This window comes from Rattus rattus, chromosome 12 (assembly GCF_011064425.1).
Source record: "Rattus rattus isolate New Zealand chromosome 12, Rrattus_CSIRO_v1, whole genome shotgun sequence".
Lineage (NCBI taxonomy): Eukaryota > Metazoa > Chordata > Mammalia > Rodentia > Muridae > Rattus > Rattus rattus.
In genome coordinates, this window is record NC_046165.1 from 35,068,193 (window position 1) to 35,083,912 (window position 15,720).

General features: G+C 35.9%; 1 non-coding gene across 1 annotated transcript; it reads left to right on the top strand.

Moving 5' to 3' along the window:
• Positions 1 to 8,775: 8,775 nt before the first annotated feature.
• On the top strand, positions 8,776 to 8,907 carry LOC116914117. The gene has a single exon (XR_004389681.1). It is a non-coding gene; the product is annotated as a small nucleolar RNA SNORA17 (small nucleolar RNA).
• Positions 8,908 to 15,720: the final 6,813 nt, after the last annotated feature.

Below are 15,720 nucleotides of genomic sequence, written 5' to 3' on the forward strand. Positions count from 1 at the left end.
GAACCTGAGTTTGCAAGATGCAAGGGAAAGGGAAGGAAGAAAAGAAATTATAATAAATTAGAAATAAACAGGCAATTAAGGAAAACAGATCATTAATCATTTAATAGTTGATAATTATTTTTTTTAAAAAGCCTACGGTCATGAAATGAGATTTATTCTTCTTTGCATATGTACATATATTCTATAAATTATCAAAAAATGAGGAAACAAAGAACAATCAGGTGGCGATATAGTTGAATTAAATATACCTGTGACAAGATAACCGAGGAACATCTTGAAATCCAGCTTATTGTATTATGCTTTTAATATCCTTGAAATTTTTAGTAATAAGCACTTAGAGCAAAGTCTTCATAAGAAGGATGAAATCTTGCAATAATTACCAGGATTATACAGACCTGTTTATAAATGGACTAACTATAGAGATAAATCAAATATATTCTTGTATAACTTTTAAAACCCTATTGGCTTTTTTATGAGCAAAATCTGAGATGTATTATTATAATCATTCAAGGACATAGCACAATATTTATGAATTCATTAATAAGCTAACCTCTTCATTGTACTCAGAGCACTAAGGTAAGCATAAATAAGTTGTTGAACCTTTTAAAACTATTCATGTGAGGCTACACTTGCATGTTGCAAAAATATTATTTATTAAGTCAAAAATCTCGCTCTTGTTAAAAATAGGAAAGTGTCTGAGTTCTAAATAGCTCAGAACAATAAAACAGCTGTAAATACATCTGACTTATCTCAAAGTATTAAATAACCTGTAAAATACAAATGTTTTAATAATTAAAAGACATTGTTATAACAGCTATAAAAATATAATGAAATAAACTTAATATTTAAGAACCTAGGTCCAAAATTATCTAACCTGAAATCATATTTGTCATTATGGATTTCATCAATCATAAATGCATATTATAAACTTGTTTAATGTTAAAAATTCACTATATCCACTTAATCTGATGTTAGATACTGGTTTGGTGAATATTACTTTTACAGTGTTTAGGTATGGGTCTATAATTCCTGATCTTCCCAAGACTTTTATCATGAAAGTGTGTTGAATTTTGTCAAATGCTTTCAAAGTATATAATGAAAAGATCATGTTTTTTTTCCTTTCAGTTTATTTATACATTGGATTATGCTGATGAATTTCCATATATTGAGTCATCCTTGTATCCCTGGGATGAAGTCTACTTGATCACGGTGAATGATCATTTTGATGTTCATGGATTCAGTTTGTTAGAACTTATTGAGTATTTTGGCATTGATATTCATGAGAGAATTTGGTCTCAGGTTAAATGGAGAGAAACTTGAAGCTATCCTACTAAAATCAGGAATTAGAAAAGGCTGCCCACTCTCTCCCTACCTATACAATATAGTTCTTGAAGTCCTACCCAGAGCAATTAGCAATAAAAAGAGGTTAAAGGGACACAATTTGGAAAGGAAGAATTCAAAAGATCACTATTTGCAGATTATATGATAGTACACTTAAGTGACCCTAAAAATTCCACTGGAGATCTACTAAGACTGATTTATAACTTCAACAAAGTGGCCGGATATAAAATTAACTCATACAAATCAGTAGCCTTCCTCTACTCATAGGATAAACAGACTGAGAAAAAATTATTGAAATGACATCCTTCAAAATAGCCACAAATAATATAACATACCTTGCTGTGACTATAAAGAAGCAAGTGAAAGATCTGTATGACATGAAATTCAAGTCTCTGAAAAAAGAAATTGAAGAAAATCTCAGAAGATGGAAAGATTTCCCATGCTCATGGATTGGCAGGATTAATATAGTAAAAATGGCCATCTTACCCAAAGCAATCTACAGAGTAAATGGAATCTCGATCAAAATTCTAACTCACTTCTTCATAGAATTAGAACGAGCAATTTGCAAATTCATTTGCAATAACAAAAGTTCAAGGATATCGAAAACTATTCTCAACAATAATGAATTTCTGGGGGATTCACCATCCTTTACCTTAAATTGTATTACAGAGAAATAATGATAAAAACTGGATGGTATTGGTACAGTGACTGGCATGTAGATCAATGGAATAGAATTGAAGACCGAGAAATGAACCAGCACACCTATGGTCATTTGATCTTCGACAAAGTAGTTAAAACTATCCAATGGAAAAAAGATAGCATTTTCAACGAACACTGCTGGTTCAACTGGAGATCAGCATGTAGAGGACTGCAAATTGACCCAATTCTTATCTCTTTGTACAAAGCTCAAATTCAAGTGGATCAAAGACCTCCACATAAAACCAGATACACTGAGACTAATAGAAGAGGAAGTGGGTAAGAGCCTCAAATGCATAGGCACAGGAGAAAATTACCTGAACAGAATACTTACGGCTTATATTCTAAAATCAAGAATCAGCAAATGGGACCTCATAAAATTGTAAATTTTCTGTAAGGCAAAGGACACTGCAATAGGAAAAACAGCAACCAACAGATTAGGAACAGATCTTTACAATCCTACATCCCATCCGATAGAGGGATAATATCTAATATATACAAAGAACTCAAGAAGTTAGACTGTAGATAATCAAATAATCCTTTTAAATAATGGAGTACAGAGCTAAACAAAGAATTCTCAATTGAGGAATACCAAATGGCTGAGAAGCACCTAAGGAAATGTTCAACATCCTTAGTCATCAGAGAAATGTAAATCAAAACAAACCTGGGAGTCTATCTCATTTCAGTAAGAATGGCTAAGATAAAAACTCAGGTGACTGTAGATGCTGGTGAGGATATGAAGAAATAGGAACACTCCATTTTTTGTGGAATTGTAAGCTGGTATAACCACTCTGGAAATCAGTCTGGCGGTTCCTCAGAAAACTGAACATAGTTCTACCTGAAGACCCAGCTATATCACTCATTTGCATATACCCAAAAGATGCTCTAACATATAACTAGGACACATGCTCCACTATGTTCATAGCAGCTTTATTTATAATAGCCAAAAGCTAGAAAAAACAAACAAATGTCCTTCAACAGAGAAATAGATATAGAAAATGTAGTACATTTATTCAATGGAATACTACTCCACTATTGAAAAGAATGACTACATGCAATTCTTATGAAAATAGATGGAACTAGAAAATATCATTCTGAATGAGGTAACACAGCCACAAATGAACATGCATGGTCTGCACTCACTGATAATTAAATATTAGCCCAAAATCTTGGAATACCTAAGAAATAATTCACATACCATATGAAGCTCAAGAATAAGGAAGACCAAAATATGTATGCTTCATTCCTTCTTAGAGCAGAGAACAAAATACTAATGGGAGGAAATACAGGGACAAAGAGTGGTGCAGTGACTGAAGAAAAGATCACTCAGAGACTGCCCCACTGGGAATTCATCCCATATGCAGCATCCAAACCCAGTCACGATTGCTGATGCCAAGAAGTGCTTGCTGACAGGAGGTCAGAAGATGTGTCTGCTGATACACATGAGGATGGTTGCAACTAACCATTGGACTTAACAAGGGGACCCCAATGGAGGAGTTGAAAAGACTCCTTTGCAACCCCATAGGAAGAACAACAATATCAACTAACCAGACCCCACCAGAGCGCCCAGGGACTAAACCACCAACCAATGAATACACATAGAGGGACCCAAGACTCTAGTCCTATATGTTGCAGAGGATGGCACTATTACCAATTAGAGGGAAAGCCCTTGGTCCTGTGAAATTTTATTTCCCCAATGTAGGGTAATGCCAGGATGTTGAGTTTGGAGAGGGTGATGGGAGTGGGATCATCTTCCTAAAAGCAGGGAAAGGGAGGAAGGGTGTGGGAGAGGGGAGAAAGGGAATAACGTTTGAAATGTAAATACATAAAATATCCAAGAAAATAAAAGTAAAGTGAGTTATTTTAAGACATGAGGTTAAATAAATTATCGCATCTATATATTGTGTTCTGTACATATAGAAATAATTGATATGAAAAACACTATATCTTCTTAAGATTCTATATTTTTATATATGCCACATTATATCCAACAGGTCTAAAACTAAAACTTTCCAATCATTCCAATAATGAACCAGTCTACATTGATAATCTCATAACAGAAAATTTGATTTTACTTCTATACTTACATGTTTTATGGAAAAATCATTTAGGGAATGCCATTTTTATTTCTTCTACAGTTCAAAATTCTTTTCATAAATCCTAATGACTCTTCTGTGGAAGATTATTTAAAATATTATTTAACGTTTTTAGACTCCTCTGTTGTTTTAGACTCCTCCAGCTTGTTTCATGGAAACATTTGCTTGGACATTTTTTTCAGCCTTTTACTCTGAGGAAGTTTCTGTATTTTTCACTTAGGTGCATTTCCTGTATATAGCAAAACGCTGGGTCCTGTTTCTGTATCCAGTCAGTTAGTCTATGTCTTTTTATTGTGGAATTGAGTCCATTGATGTTGAGAGATATTAATGAATAGTGATTGTTGCTTTCTGTTATTTTTGTTGTTAGAGGTAGAATTATGTTTGTGTGGCTCTCTTCTTTTGGGCTTGTTAGAAGAAGATTACGTTCCTGCTTTTTCTAGGGTTTCCCTCCTTCTGTTGGAGTTTTCCATCTGTTATCCTTTGTAGGGCTGGATTTGTGGAAAAATATTTTGCAAAATTGGTTTTGTCATGGAATAACTTGGTTTCTCCATCTATGTTAATTGAGAGTTTTGCTGGATATAGTAGCTTGGGCTGGCATTTGTGTTCTCTTAGGGCCTGTATGACATCTGTCCAGGATCCTCTGGATTTCATAGTCTCTGGTAAGAAGTCTGGTATAATTCTAATAGGTCTGTCTTTATATGTTACTTGATCTTTTTCCCTTATTGCTTTTAATATTCTTTCTTTGTTTTGAGCATTTGGTATTTTAACTATTATGTGATAGGAGGAATTTCTTTTCTGGTCCAATCTATTTAGAGTCCTGTAGGCTTCTTGTATGTTTATGTGTATTTCTTTCTTTAGGTTTGGGAAGTTTTTTTCTATAATTTTGTTGAAGCTACTTACTGGCCCTTTAAATTGGGAATCTTTACTTTCTTCTATACCTAATGTTTTCATTTTTCTTCTTTTCCTTTCTGTCCTGGATTTCCTGGATATTTTGGGTTAAGAGTTTTTTGCATTTTGCATTTTTTTTTACTGTTGTGTCAATGTTTCCTTGGTTCCTGTTGAGTGTCCCTGGTTCCAACTCTGGGTGTTAGAAAAGATGTTGTGGCCACAACTGTGTTACCGAGTGTGTCAGAGGTCCAGTGTTCCTGGTTGTGTCCAAACTCCTGGAAGTTGAGCTTCCTCTGTGGTTCTGTGATCCTGTGATCCTGGGCATTTCAGAGACCTCTGATCCTGGGTATGTTAGAGTACCTGGGAGTTTTCTCTCGGTGTTGTAGGACTGGGTATTGAGCCAGCACCCAAGGTCTGCTCAGGGCACTGGTTTAGACTGGAAGGAAGTAGTTCAACATTTCTTATTCCTTTGAAAATCTCTTTTTGCCTGTTATCCAGGTATTATCTCAAATACAACATACTCAAACAGAAATCATTACACCTTACACACAAGTTGATTGGAAAAATTATTTTTATAATGTTATTATGATTGTAACATTGATAACTTCAAATATATTTTTATCTCTGACTTTCACTATGATCATTTCAGACCCAATAGTACTGATATTGTAACATATCAAGCACTGTTTCCCTTTTAAGAGCCTATTTGCATAATTTGTGACTACAAAACTCTTTGCCATATTCACATTTGAAATCATAATGAGATTTTAAAGGCATTCTAAAATATCATAATGTACAATCTTCCTTATTTGCTACCACAAAATATTGTCAATATCCTCTTTACTGTTTAATATTCCATTCCAACTATCTTTTGTTGAGTACTCTTACATTTTGAATATTATCTCCTTGGAGGCAAACGATATAATGTCATGAAAAATACTTACAAGTTTATGTTAAAAATCAAAGTTGGTAAAATAATGTTTAGTGAAAAGATTTCTCTCTTTTTTTTTAGTACTTATTATCACACCACACACACACACACACACACACACACACACACACACACACACACATATATATATATATGATTAGAAATGGTGTATGAGGTAAAAGGAGGCACATTTAAACTTAAAGATGTTTATGTAAATTATTTTTCAATTAAATGGTATTTGCCTACAAAAAATCATTGCTTTTTAGAACGCAGATACCTGATACATTCTGAAAAAAGTATAGTGAATGTTAATTTGAGTATTTTCTTATGGATAATATGTCAAACAGTACAATCTTAAAGTATTTGCATTTGAAGAGTCATAGAATTATTTCTTAATTTGTTGGTTAAACAGTGCTGTCAGTCAAACAATTGTGGGATGATGAAAAATGCTTCTCATTTTATATCGAAGCAAACAGTAGGACATATGTACAGTACTTTTGTTTACTGAAAAAATTAAGGTAAAATAATTACTATATGATCTCATTTGCTTCCTTTTAGAAAAGGGCACTATGTAAGTCAGTGCTCTTTAACTGAAGTATTTTGTAAATATAAATAAATTTGCTAAAAGTCTCCAATTACTAAAGAGAGGCCAGAGGGTTCAAATACTTCTCTCCTGGGCAGGCACTGAGGGATATTATTTGCTTTCCTAGGTATTTAAACAATTTCTGACTGGTAAAAAGTAATCCTAGATAAAGTGTGTCTAGAGATTAGCAGTAGGAGTTTGCTGTTATTGCTGTTGTTATTTTCCCTGCTGAGCGGAAACTAAACATCATCTTCCCAGGTTAAAAATAGCTCCCAGCTATGCAGTGCACAATGTCTCCTAGATGTACTTACCAAATTTTATGGATACATTTGTCATAAGTTAAAATATTTTATACAATTTAATAATCTCTTCCACATGAATAAACTGTTTTAAGAGTCTCTTTGTTAGTGCTTCTTAATCTGAAAAATTCTGTAAGTGGCAGCGGATGTTAGAAAAAAACTGTTCTATTGGGGGTAACCACTAGAAACTCCCAGATGCCAGGTAACCAAGAGGTTTCCAGGACCCAACAAGGAGGACATTAGCCAAAATACCCAATAAAGGGGAGAAAAAACCTGTAGAGACCATATCCAATGGATAGGCATGGCCACTGTTTAAAGGATGGGGTCACCCATCCACCTCAAAAATAATATTAATCCATAATTCCTCCTGCCAAAAGGAAAAGTAGGGACAAGGAGTAGAGCAGAGACTGAAGGGAAGGACATACAGAGACTGCCCCACCTAGGGATGCATCCCATCTGCAGACTCCAAACCCAGACACTATTGCTGATGCCAAGAATTGCTTACTGACAGGAGACTGGTTTAGCTATTCCCTGAGATGCTCTGCCAGAGCCTGACAAATATATGTGCAGGTGTATGCAGCCAAACATCAGACTGAGCACAGGGACCCCAATGGAGAATTTGGGGCAAGGAATATAGGAGCTGAAGGGGTTTCCAACCCTATAGGAAGAGCAATAATATCAACCAACCAGATACCCTCATAGACTAAACCACTAACCAAAGAGTACACATGGTGCGGGGAAACCCATATCTCTACGTGGATATGCTAGCATCCCTCAGAGAGGGGCCCCTTGGTTTGTGGAGGCTCAATGACCCAGTGTAGGGGAATGCTAGGACAATGAGACAGGATGGGGTGGGTGGGGAATCACCCTCATAGAGTCAGGGGAAGTGAATATGGAGTTTATGGAGGGGAAGCTTTGAAAGTGGGTAACAGTTGAAATGCACTCAATGACAGTTCTTAAAGAAACGACCTTAGACTTTTACATCTCTTCCTTATCTAGAAATAATTATAAAGAAGTATTATAAATTAATTTCATTGCAATTAACGGCAAGAATCATTAAAATAAATAAATAGGTTCTTTAAGAGAGAGAGAGAGAGAGAGAGAGAGAGAGAGAGTCCCCTAAGAACAAATTGCACAAAGAGAAGGGCAGCATGAATTTATGAAGGAAGAGAAGTTCAAGCAAATAATAAGTAGATAACAGTCCTAGGCTTCCATTATACAGGTCACCATTAGAGGACAGGAAACAGAAGTTTCATGAAAAGAGACGGAGCCCTTGAGTAAGGGCAACTCACTGGGAAAACGTCTCAAACAAAATTATGCTATCCAGTTCAATGCATTAACAACTACAGCAGAGAAACAAATAAGGCCCAAGTTTTAATCCAAATATTAAAATATTTAAGAATAAAGCATGGGCAGTATTATGAACAATAAAATTTAAGCAGTTCAGAAAGCACTTAGGGAATCAAATGTAAGTCAGAGTTGGGCCCATTGTAAATAGACTACAAAGATTACTATGAAAAGAGAACAACTCTAAGAAAATATTACATTCATATACCATGAAAGACAAAAATATGACCATGGTTTTCAAGAATCTTGATCTTTGTAATCTGTGTGAAAGAGGAACTACACTAAAACCACAGTAAACTACTGTAAGTATAATATCTATTGGGGCTGGGGATTTAGCTCAGCGGTAGAGCGCTTACCTAGGAAGCGCAAGGCCCTGGGTTCGATCCCCAGCTCCGAAAAAAAAAAGAACAAAAAAAAAATATCTATTAAACAAAATTATAGAATTTACAGTTTGAAATAGTTCAGTCATAAATGATAATCTGAATTCCAAACAGATTTAGATCAGAGACAGATTGTTTAATGACTTCTAGTAATAAACATTTAAACTACACAAAACAAAGAAACAATCCATAAAACTAAAAACAAAATTTTTTACCTACCCCTACAGGTTGTGCTTGTGTGACGGCTGCGTCACATGTGCATCAGTAGGTGGAAGAGAGGTGAGAGGCTCTGCCTATGTTCAGTGTTCTGACTTATGAACATCTGAATGACCAATAACCTAACATTCCCTAAAACAAAACAAACAAACAAACAAACAAACAAACAAGCCAGCCTGAGACAACCACTAGTTGCTTGGACAGGAAGCTAGCCTGGGATGACACCAGGCATGCACAGACCTGGGGGTGGGGACTGAGTAGAACACACTTGAAATAACATTTGTCTGGCACTGTAATGCATTCTGAGGTGACTTCATACATTCAGTGACTAAGAGTGACATTAACAGGAATGTGGAAATGTTGAAGAAATGGAAAAGAAACAGAAGTATGTAGGCACAATGAAGTAAGGCAGAACTAGAGACATTTGGATAAGGAAATGCCTGATGTAAGTAGCTGGTGATGCCACATGGGACAATAGTGGGGTCATGGCCTGTGCTGCCACAAGGGGCCATGACTGTCTGTGTCTGTGTCTCTACAGCAGCAGGGGTCAGCTACCATCAAAGGCCAGGCAGATGACCCTCATGTGGGCTGCTGCCCAGGTAAAGGCTGATGTCTAAGGACCATTACAGAAATGGGCCCACCCCACTCTTGAGCATTAGAGGAGTACTATCCTAGGTGCATGCAAATAGAGGAGATGATCCAATCATTAGCCAATGACAGTATTCAGGTGACCAGGTCCTGCACATTTCTGGGAGTTTCAGGTAAGCTAACACTAAAGACAGAAGTTTGAAAGAACTGGCCCTACCACTTGTCTTTCTTGCAGTAGAGCTGGCCCTGTTTGTGGGGCTTGCTTTTGAGTCAGTCTTGAGAGTGTGAAACCAGGAGAAATAGAGGAGAGTCCAGCTGAGGTACCTCTCAGCGACAGATATATGGTGTCAGGTTGACATGGTTTCCTATGAGGCTGTATGACACAGTTTTGTGAGTAATGCATATTAGCAATATGTATTATGAACAAATTTCTCTGCCTCTGGCCATTCAAGCAGACAACACAGGCATAACAGGACAATGGGTTCAAGATGTGGAGGCTGACTGTCTTGATTCTTAAGTGGAAAATCTTAGCCAACTCATGATGAGTAAGTTGTATCAGGAAATATTTGGTATAGGAAATATTTTTGAGAAACTTGACATTTTAGTAGTTAAGAGAATTGAATATTCCAGTGAAAAGGTACATCGAACATGGGTCACTATGAACAGGGGTGTCTATAGGAAATATAAGGGATACAATGGAAGAAGTAGCTATGTCTACTGGATTAGTGAACTGACCTACTGACCTTCCTGGAAAGATTGGAATACACTGATTTGACCCCTTGGCATTGCCTGCCTAAGGAAATTAGGGTACAAGTTCTAAGAAATAGAGTTTGTCCTTGTGAAAGAGCCCTGGGGGAAGCTGCAAGAGGAATATGGAAATGAGTTTGAAAAGTACTATAGAAATAGATATTTGGATGAGTTCAAGAAACTGGATAAAGAGATTCTAGAAATTGAGACAAGTTAAAAATACTAATATTATGCTGAATTGTTTAACACATTTCTGTTTTAATGCTAATGCTGCAACCACAAGTTTATAGTCAGATGACCTGTGATTTGGACCTGTGATTTGGACCTGTGATTTGGACCTGTGTTTTGAAGCAGTTTTTTTTTTTTTTTCAGAAGAGTTAAAAGATAATGTATAACTTACTCTAGGGGATGCTGAACTGTGACTATGCGTGTGCATTGTGCTTTCTGGTGATATAGTTACATCAGGGTCATTCATGAAAACTAATGGGCTTGTGGAAAATAATAGAAAGGCTTTTGATTTGTATTGTTGTATAAAAAAAATGTGTAACCAAATAAAAGTGTGAGGTGAGCTCAAAGAGGGAGATGAGAGAGATGGAGGAAAGGGGAAGGAGAGGAGGAGGAGACGTGGAGGGAAGGGGGGAGTGGGAAGGAGGAAGAGAGAGAAATACAGAGACAGACACAGAGAGGCAAACAGAGAAACAGACAGACATACACATGCATGTGCATATGCACGCGCACACACACACACACACACACACACGGATTGGGGGGCAGGGGCAGCTTCAGAACAAAATGAGTAACCTGTCAGTTTGCATTTGCATCATTGCCAAAAACTCTGATTTTATGCCAGTCCAATCCTTTGGTTCTCAAGAACTATGAAATGACTGAGACTGGTGGTCCTTGGCAACAGGGCTTTAATTTGTGCCACCCTAATCTCTAATCCATCTATGGACTGCTGGAGTACATGAAGGGTCTGCTCCTACATATCCAAAACTAAAGGATCTTCATGACACAGTGAAACAGCAGTGAAGTTTCAGTATTGATAGAGTAGCCGAAAATTAAGAATTCATACCAGACCAATGTTCACAATGAACATTTGCAAGTAGAAAAGTGTAGACAAAGAGCATATGTGAATACATTGTGACACACTAAAGCTTCCGCAAGATTTTTAAAAAATCTGTTGAAAGGAGAAGTTGCAAGAGGAGATGGAGGGGGAAGTGAGTATAATTCAGGTACATAATGTTAACTTCATGTAATACAAGTACAGAACATTTTTTTAAAAATCATTCACAAAGATAATACAATATTCTTTTTTAAAATCCTTGAAATTCATAATTTTAGAATAACATAAAATAAATCATCAACAACTAAAATTGCTATTTCCAAAAGTCAGCTTTTGTGATTGACGTAGAAATAAAGATATTAACTAGAAGTATCTACTGAAGTAGTTCATTGTTATTAAGACAGAACTACAGAAAATACCTAAAGTATCACTAAATACAGAGAATGAAGAATAACTGTATCAATCACAAGAACTCTAAAAGGATCAAGTTCATGAGAGCAAAGAAAGTCAGAGTAGGAAATATTAAACAGGAAGGGAAATGACCATGCCCAAATCAATGAAAAAATAAGACAAATTGGTTTTGAAAGAAATATAAGTGCTTGACTTCAATATAATTTTTCTAATCACTAGAATGGGTTATTCACATTAGAATGTAATAAAGGATGTTCAAAGCTCATCTGCAACATATATTAAAGAGACTAAATTTACAAGAAAATTTATTTACAACCTATATAACATATATTCTTTACAGAATTTCATTACACTTTCAACAAAAATCCATGGAACTTCAGGGCATAAACAAATCTTAGCAATTAAAAGAATTGGATTGATATTTGTATATTTCATAAAATACTAAAAATAAGTCTGCAAAATATAATACATAGTAGTTATTGAAGAAGCCATGGAGAGAATGTGAATGTTATTATCAAATGAACATGTAAATATGTACATTCTTATCAGAAATTTTCAATATAGGAAGGGCATTTTTAGAAAAGTTATCACTTTAATAAACAGAGCAATTTTACATAACATAATGCTCCACTTCAAATTCTTATAAAATCAGGAACAACTCAAACACAATCGAAGTAGGTAGAATAAGATCTGGACATATATCAGTGAAACTGATACTGAAAGAAAAAAACTGAGAGTCAGTGAAGCAAAAGTTGATTATAATAAGGTTGACAGAAATTTAACAAAACTATCATGCTAACGAGGTTTAATAGCACGTGTCACACTGGGAACAACCCTGCTTTCCTTTCTAATATTTTGGAGTATTCAAGGTGGCTTGATCAAATGCAAAATTTAGTATAATCATTTTAAGAATACATGCATATGGGTGTGTGTGTGTGTGTGTGTATGTGTGTGTGTGTTTTTGTGTGTGTGTGTATGTGAAAGAGAGATGTGTGTGCTTCTGTGTGTGTGTACGTGTGAGAGAGAGTATGCAGTGTGCACAGAGACAGAGAGAGAGACGAGAGAGAGGAGAGAGAGAAGAGAGGGGGGAGAGAGAAGAGAGAGAGGAGAGAGAGAGGAGGGAGAGAGAGAGGGAGGGAGGAGAGAGAGTACATACATCTCTACTCCTAATTATAGCACATTAAGTCTGTATATAACTTGACTGGCCAATGAATAATAGATAACCAATTGACATGTGCTATTTCAGGCAGGGCTACTTGTGACACTCTCAGTATTTCTCAGTGGTATATACTACTTTGTGAAAGGTAGAGGTCTCGTGAGCTTTTCCAATGAGGCAAGTTCACTGGTATCACCCTCATTCTGTTTACTTTTGGATGGTTAGGTTTGTGAGACTATATGTGTAGCTTCTGATGGTACTAAAATATGTAGTATAATGGCAATCTCCCAGATCCTCTAGCTCTTAGAAGGCTTCTGTCCCTTTGTCTACATTGTTCCCTGAGCCTTAGTTGTAGGATGTTTTGAAGATGCATTTTGGTGACTTTGCTCTACCAACATGAATTTTGATTGGTTCTGGTTCTCCGTAGTACCTGTGGAAAAGAGAAGATTCTTAAGTGAGAGCTGAAGACAATGTACACTCATCTGTTGCATAAGATGAATGTTTGTAGAATGTTGTTGGGCATTATGCTTGTTTAGTAGATTGACAGCTGTAAATTCTCCTTCAGTAGCTCCATGTAGTTTGCTAGGTTCGTAGTAGTAGCCATGGCATCTCTCTTGTATAACAACTCTTAAATCTAATAAGAGAGCTGTTGCTTACCACCATGGAATGAGTACTATTACTACTGTACCAGTAGGATTATTGATTCAGAATACTCAACAATGATAGGTTTCATGGATATCCAAGGAGCTTGTGACCTTAGATTCCTTCTGCACTTTGTAATCGTGACTACATGAAGGCTGGTCTCAGAGGAGTCATGCAAGTCAGTTCTACCTCAGGCATTTTGACCACTGGGTCTGACGTACATGGAGTCTTCAGCACTAGATGTTGTGTACCAACACTAAATTTAACCAAGTATACCAGAGATGGGCTGGTATTTTGAGAATCTCTTAGAAAGCCCTAGCTAAAGAACGTTAAAGATAATTTTGCATGTACAGCTGTGTGTTACCACAAAAAGTCTGTATTAGAGTTATTATTTGGTGGTCTTAGGCTCCCAACGAGAAAACTGTCAGCCCATATAAGAAAAGTTTCTTAAAATAGATTATATTATAAATAAATATATCGTGCATTATATATTGCAATATGTTATACAAAATTATGTGTATTATAGGTGTTATTTTTAAGGTAAATATTAATAATGTGATTTCTTGTGTATGTTTCAGCCACCTACACCTATCTCCTTCTGTTTTATTTAGTCCCTTCGCTTCCCTAAGGCAATCCCATACTTTTCTGCTTCAATCAGGTTACTTACAGCCTGGTATTTCTATTTAGCCTCCCTGCAATTTCTTCTGTAACTATTATTATGAATAGAAGAAAAAAGAGTAGAGGTTTGATACCCCACCTTAGGGACATGCTGGAGCAGTGAGACAGGAGAGGGTTGGTGAGTGGAGGAGCACCCTCATAGAGGCAAAGGAGAGGGAGGATATGGGATGGGGGGTTGTGTAGGGGTAACCAGGAAGTGGGATATCATTTGAGATATAAACTTATGGAATGATTAATTTTTAAAAAGCGGCCATGAATTTGATATATATCAAGGAGGTTGATATAATAGGATGTGCAGGGAAGAAAAAGAAGAAGGATATGACATATCTGTATTATTATATAAATAAAGAAATAAATAAATGGAAATGTTAACTAAAAGGGTGAGAAAACGTAAAAATTTTAAAATCTAAAATATGTCTAAGATAGCATGTGTAGTCATATTTAAAGTACTTTATCTGAGATAATAATTTAGGCATGATCTGCATAGAACTAAGATCTTATGATATTTGCCTCCCTTTATCAAGTATACCCCAATAAATTGTCATTCTATACATGCATCTCTGAAGATAATTCAGAGGTACTTTTCCTTTATCATCAATTACTTGATGTACAAATTGTTTGATTCTGCAGAACAGTAAATATTGGCATGGTCATAAATATTTGGTGTCTTATTTCTTTTGATAGTAGCAAAAATACTGAATTGTATGGCAGTTTCACATCCACTTTTCATGAAAATCTTGATATTGTTTTCCATAACAATTATATTAAGTCATAACATGCTCTATCAATACTGATCTAGGTTTGTCTGTCCACATCCTCATTTGGTTCTTTTTCTTGTTATAAGTAATTATTCCCATTATGATTTCAATCCATATTTACATGGTGATTAGTGACATTGAGCTTTTCTTTTGCCTGTTTTCCAGCCATTAACATATCTTATATTCAATATTGGCTATTTAGTTTTATCCTTCTTTTTTAACTGGGGGTTTGTTTGTTGCTTTTGAATTTTTGGAATCCTTAGTAGACTCTGGATTTTAGATTGTTCTAAGATGAATTTGCATCAATTTTTTTCTCACTATGCCAGAAAGTGTCCTCTCATTCTGCTGTTTCCTTCAATACTAACATGGTATTAAATTGAGGCCAGAGACCCTGACTGTGTACTGATCCTATGACAAAGTCCTTTAGGAAATCTTTGATATTAAGTTTCACCAATCTGATACTGAATTGTATAGCAAAGTCCTGTGCATAGACATTTATCCTACCATAATAAAGTTGTTGCTTCACGTATCCTGACTAAGGTTGCACTGTTGTTGTTGGAGCTCACTAAGGCTGAGTGATCATTTTTGAATATTACAGATAAAAAGTTATTCACAGAATCACTTGGAGTCATGTCATACTCCAGTGACATAGACTAGACAGTGTCTTCAGGGGACAAATGCATCCTTTACAGCTTGTGGCAAGTCTTCATTTCATTGGTGGTAGGGCCAGCTATGGATACTGCACACTGACTAGGTTGTCAAAGTTAAGGCTGTAGAGAGGACTGCTCCTTTTTTTTCAAGGATTACTTTAGGTTGGCCAGACCTGAGTGTACCAACCTTAGGAAGCTGTGTTTTCCTGAGGTAGAGAGTTTAATTTTCATAAGACAACTTTAATGGTAA